The 5,836-nt window shown below is 50.5% G+C and overlaps 1 pseudogene; it reads left to right on the top strand.

Moving 5' to 3' along the window:
• Nucleotides 1–2,141: 2,141 nt before the first annotated feature.
• On the top strand, nt 2,142–3,507 carry LOC136533255 (UDP-glycosyltransferase 83A1-like; annotated as a pseudogene).
• The last annotated feature ends 2,329 nt before the right edge of the window (nt 3,508–5,836 follow it).

Here is a 5,836-nt window from a genome sequence, read left to right on the forward strand (position 1 = left end):
AGCTCCAAAAATTTGACCAATACTAACACGCGTGCAGGGCCGGTCCTGAGTTTTCTCTGACCTAGAAGGAAGCTAAAATTTTGAGCCCCTTTATACATGATAATACTACTAGTAGTACCCATTAATAGTATATATATACACATATACAAAATGTTACTAATAAGCAGCTAAATGCAAAAGCAATATTTATATAAAATAATTTGTATATATATTAAACTACCTCAAAATTTTCTTCTAACGTTCTTTGATGCGAAGTCATCTATGATGGTGTCAATATCAATCTTATTCAACAATCGTTTCTCAATGCATAATTCATTTAACCTGTCTTGTGATATTATAGATCTCAAATAGTTCTTCAACAATTTTAATTGAGAGAAATAATTAGTAACTATAATTTGATAAAACAGGGATCACGTAAGAAACAATTAATAACTAAATTTCAGATTCCTACCTCGGTGGTTGCTGCGGCCTGGCGCCTGCCTCGGTGCCGCCTCTGCTGGAACTGCCGATTGCCGAACAGGAATCAGAGACGAGGGATCACGTGACAGGTGAGACTAGGGCCCTGTGACTGTAATTTGCCGCTGCTCTGCCGCACGCGCCGACGCCGCCAGGCCCCGCCCGCCACGCACCCACGCCGCATGCGCAGCCGCGCACCGAAGGCGGAAGGTCGCATATCGCATGACTGCTGGCTCACGTCGCACGCGCCGTGGTCACGGGGAGTCGGAGAGTCAATAATCTGGCGCTGACGTGTATATACGTATTACGTACCAGTGTATACATACTTGGGTAGGGCCCATCGGTGTTATGGGCCTAGGACGATCGTCCCTCCCGCCCCCCTCAGGGCCGGGCCTGCATGCATGCACAGTAGGCACAGTACACGCACGCCCGGGCATAGTACACGCACGCCCTGGTACAGTATGCGCACGGCCGGGCACAGTACACGCACGCCCGGGCATAGTACACGCACGCCCTGGTACAGTACGCACACGGCCAGGCACAGTACACGCACGCCTGGGCACAGTACATGCACGGCCAGGCACAGTACACGCACGCCCGGGCACACCCGTGTCAGGCGGGGCCTCACCCTGACCCTCCCCTGACGTCGACGAGCGCCCACGCAGATAGGGGCAGGCGTTGAAAAAGGCAAGAAATTTTCCTTCAGTGCGACAGGGGAGGACAGCAGAAGTACGCGAGAACGTGCGTGCGCGCAAAGGTCAGGCCACCCGAGCTCGGCGTCCGGATCTGTCGCGTCGACGCTACGTGCTCTGGCGTCGTCACTAGAATGTTTTACTGTGTATAGCTAGGCATATTACCTCGACGCCATAAGTTCAGATATCGACTTTAAAGGTTTAAATATGAGTTTAAGCCTTCCAGAGGGCTAAACTTAAAATTTCTTAAAATAAAAGAGTTGAATTGTAAAAAAAAAATAGGTGTTCTTAACCTGGGTACCTCTGAAAATCAATTTCTAAAGATAATTTTCTTAGCAGTAGCCTGTAAAAATATACATATTTCCACCCATCATGTATTGTCATAACAACTCGCCTCTAGAAATATGTTTTTAAATAAAGATAGTTGTGTGGCTGGCTGTTCAAAATTTCCATTTCTATAGGTATTTGTTAGATGAAGATTGTGCCCGCCATACAAGAAATGTTATTTCAGCTGCGTAAAAACATTCTTCAGTAGTGGTACGTACTTGGATAATTAATTTAAAACAAGCATATGATTAGTGACGTACGTCAGTCAGCATCACCGCCGTCCGGCATGTCTGAAATAAAAAAAGACAGCCAGCTGCTCTTAATTTGGAGGATCACCTCCATCTCAATTTTTTAATAAGTAAACAAAGTTCTAGTCTCTGCCATCTGATCTCCATCTCATATTCATTACCTATATAAAAGAAAAAGGATATATTTTTTGCAGCCAGGTCCAGTACTGATGAGCAGTACGAGTTACCACTTCCTTAAATGCACTAGTGAGGGAAGGCACCAGTACGTGCAGACTACTACTACGTAGTTCTTCACTTCAGAACTCAAGCATGCCTTCTTCAACCCACGCTCTATTCATCCCCTACCCGGCGCAGGGCCACGTCCTTCCACTGCTCGAGCTCGCGCACCGCTTCGCTGACCATGGCTTCGCCGTCACTTTCGTCAACACGGACCACATCCACGGACAGCTCGTAGCCGCGTCGCCAGAGCTGCTGGCAGCAGCAGGACAAGATGATGGAGCGCCACCTGAATCAGGCCAGGTGCGCTTGGTCTCCGTCTCCGACGGCTTCCCACCGGACGGCGACCGTAACGACCTCGGCACGCTAACCAGCGCGCTGATGAGCTCCCTGCCGGCGGCCGTCGAGCACATGATCCAGAACGGCAACTTCCGCTGCATGGTCGTCGACTACGGCCTGGCGTGGGTGCTCGGCGTCGCCAAGAAGGCTGGCATGCGCACGGCGACGCTCTGGCCGTCCTGTGCTGCCGTGATGGCCGCAGGGTTAGACTTGCAGGAGCTGATCGCTGATGGCATGCTCGACAAGGATGGTAGGAACTATGTATAGAAACATTAATAAGATTTTTGATTCGTTCAAAATTATTGGTAGCAGATCCAAGCTAATTAAATCCTCTGGCGTTGCAGGTTTACCGACGGGCAAACAGATACCTCCAGTAGGCGACCTGCAGATGAACCTGGCACCGCTGGCCTGGAACGCCGCCGGCACGGAGGAGGCGCAGAAACAGATATTCCGGTGCCTCAACAACATCCTCAAGGCGCTGGGGCAGGGCACCGTCGACCTCATGCTGTGCAACACTGTCAAGGAACTCGAGGAGGGCATCCTGTCCCAGCACCCCAGCATCGTCCCCATCGGGCCATTGCCGACGGGTCTCCGTGAGGGAAAGCCCGTAGGGAATTTCTGGCCTGAGGACGACAGCTGCCTGTCGTGGCTGGACGCGCAGCCTGACAGGTCAGTTGTCTACGTGGCATTCGGTAGCATCGCTGTGCTCGACCAGGAACAGTTCCATGAGCTCGCTTGTGGGCTGGAGCTGTCAGGGAGGCCATTTCTTTGGGTGGTCCGTCCTGGCCTCGCCAATACCGACAATTACCCTGACGGATTCCTCGAGACCGTCGAGAAAAGGGGCAAGATTGTGACATGGTCGCCTCAGCACAGGGTTCTTGCCCACCGGGCCGTTGCCTGCTTCGTGTCGCACTGCGGATGGAACTCTGTCAGTGGAGGGCGTGAGGAACGGGCTGTCGTTCCTGACGTGGCCGTACTTCGCTGACCAGTTCATCAACGAGAGCTACGTCTGCGACGTGTGGAAGACTGGCCTGCGTCTTGTGAAGGACACCGCCACCGGTAGCCTGGTGACGAGCGAGCACATCGCTGCGTGCATAGAGAACCTGCTGAACGATCCGGCGACCGTGTCCAGGGCGTTGGAGCTGCAGAAGGTTGCGTCCAATAGCATCGGAAAAGATGGCACGTCGTTCGACAATCTGACGGCCGTTATTAATGCAATGAAAGGCTGATGAGACAATCATCAGCCAATTGCAATGACATGCCTAATCAAAAGGCTGAAAATAAAGAACGGCCTGCCATTTTGCCAAAAAATATCAGTTTCCTACATCCAACAATGTATTATTATTTTGCTCGGAACAAGCACCAGTAATGACTGTATATCCGGCCAGGTTTGATGGCATTTGTCGTTCGATTTTTTTATCTCGACCGTACCTCAGCGGCACATATTTCATTAAGAAGTAGAGTTTGAGAATTACCACAGCAGTCCCAAACACATACACAAAAGGAAAAAGGAAGCGAAAAAAGGTACAGAGGCCCACAGCCTCAAAACCCCCAAGAGACCGAAACATGTGACCAAAGACATCATGACAGAGGTAACCAACAGTGAAGCCGCAGTGGCGAAGGATCCACCTAGAGCGGATGAGACAAGCTTTCAGCAACATTGGCGGAAAAGCATCTGCCAAGACAGAAGACCAGAGCAACCTTGACAGCAAAGCACCTGTCAAGGAGGCTGGCACGACAACGGTGGCGAAGTATCCACCAAAACAACAATGTCCAAGCATCCGTCGAAGACTAAACGCAAAACAGTACCGGTGAAGCATCCACTACAACAACACACAGCGCCAAAGCATCTGCTAGAGACAACGAAGCGGCAAAGCATCCACAATAGGGGCAACCGACACTTAGCGGCAAAGCATCTGCCAATGGGGGGAGATTGAAGCGACAACGGCGGCAAAGCATCCGACCGAGTAGCAGCGACGGCAAAGCATCCGTCGAAGAAGAGTGGTAGCGGCAAAGCATCCGCTACCAAGTGACTGCAGCAACACGAAGCTACATAGATGGACAAACCACTGAGAAGAGAAACTTGAAGCACACATAGGCACGACTTCGCACGGGCGACTCTGGCGAGAGCAACGTAAGGAACGGTGGTACAACAGGAACAGGAGTGCTCCAACAAAGCCTTCATCGAGGACAGTGACATCCACAGATATCACCAACGCTGGAAAGAAGCACCAAAGGGTTGTCGCCCCGAAACCTGCCCGACGGCATGCGCAACAAATGGAATCTTCGATGGCGCCTCTAAGAAGTTATATGACGCAGGCTGCGCCACCGCCGCCGGCTAGCAAGAAGCCCTTGAATGAAGTGGCTTTGAATGCCACACTCTTCTTCTTCTTCTTCTCATCCTTCGTCTCCTTCTTTTCTTCCTTCTCATCATCATCCCTATATGTGTCATCAGTCATCACATCTCCCAATACATTGGTTTGGTGTCATGGTGTTCAAACCACTCCTCACTAGAATAGTGACCAATGTGCCAAATCTCGATGGCAAGCATCTCAAGAACTTATGGGAGAAGTCCTTGTCCTTCATCTCTTTCTCAAGTGCTTTGAGATCATTGACAAGCACTTGAAGCATATGGAACATCTCTGGCACACTCTCATCATCCTTCACCTTGAAGCTTGCAAACTTCTCCTTGAGAATGTATGCATTTGCACCATTCAAGGCTTGAGTGCCCAAAAATGACTCCTCCAACTTCTTCCATGCCTCATGAGCTCTCTCAATGTTCTTGATTCGCTCAAATGTTCTCTCATCCAAAGCATCATGAATGGCACTAAGAGCAATGTCATTGTTTTAGAGTAGCACTTCTTCGGCGGCGGTGGGAGCCTCCGCACGACAACACTGACCTGACGCACCCCCGTAGCGTCCGATCGCACAGCGTGCCCGAAGCCAGCAAGCTAGCGACCTGACGCACCGACACCTAGACCGGAAGCGCCACCAATGTGGCATCCGGTCACTTCCTAGAGAGCTCCCTAAGCGCCTTTTTTGTGACCTAATGTGTCCGACGGAGCATGACCGGACTCAGGGACGAGTCCGGTCCTCTCTCCCGATGTGTGCCAAAACTTTCACCACCACATCCCCATACTGTCAGCAGCGATCGCTCTCTTTCTCCAGCGTCCGGTCACAAGACCGAAGCCGAAGTCAGTGCTCTACTACTGATCGGACGCAGCAGGTCCAGCATCTGGTCCTGCATCCAATCAGCACAGTGACCTCCTCGACTTCTCAAACTTCACCACCCTTGCTCAGATGTACCAACCACTAAGTGTATCATCTTGTGCACGTGTGTTAGCATATTTTCATAAATATTTTCAAGGGTGTTCGCACTCCACTAGATCTAAATGCATACGCAATGAGTTAGAACATCTTGTGGTACTTTGATAACCGCATTTCGATATGAGTTTTACCCCTCTTAATAGTATGGCTATCGATCCTAAATGTGATCACACTTGCTAAGTGTCTTAATCACCAAACCAAAAAGCTCCTAACAAGTTTCACCTTTGCCTT

The sequence above is a fragment of the Miscanthus floridulus genome, unplaced genomic scaffold (genome assembly GCF_019320115.1).
Source record: "Miscanthus floridulus cultivar M001 unplaced genomic scaffold, ASM1932011v1 fs_82_1_2, whole genome shotgun sequence".
Classification (NCBI taxonomy): domain Eukaryota; kingdom Viridiplantae; phylum Streptophyta; class Magnoliopsida; order Poales; family Poaceae; genus Miscanthus; species Miscanthus floridulus.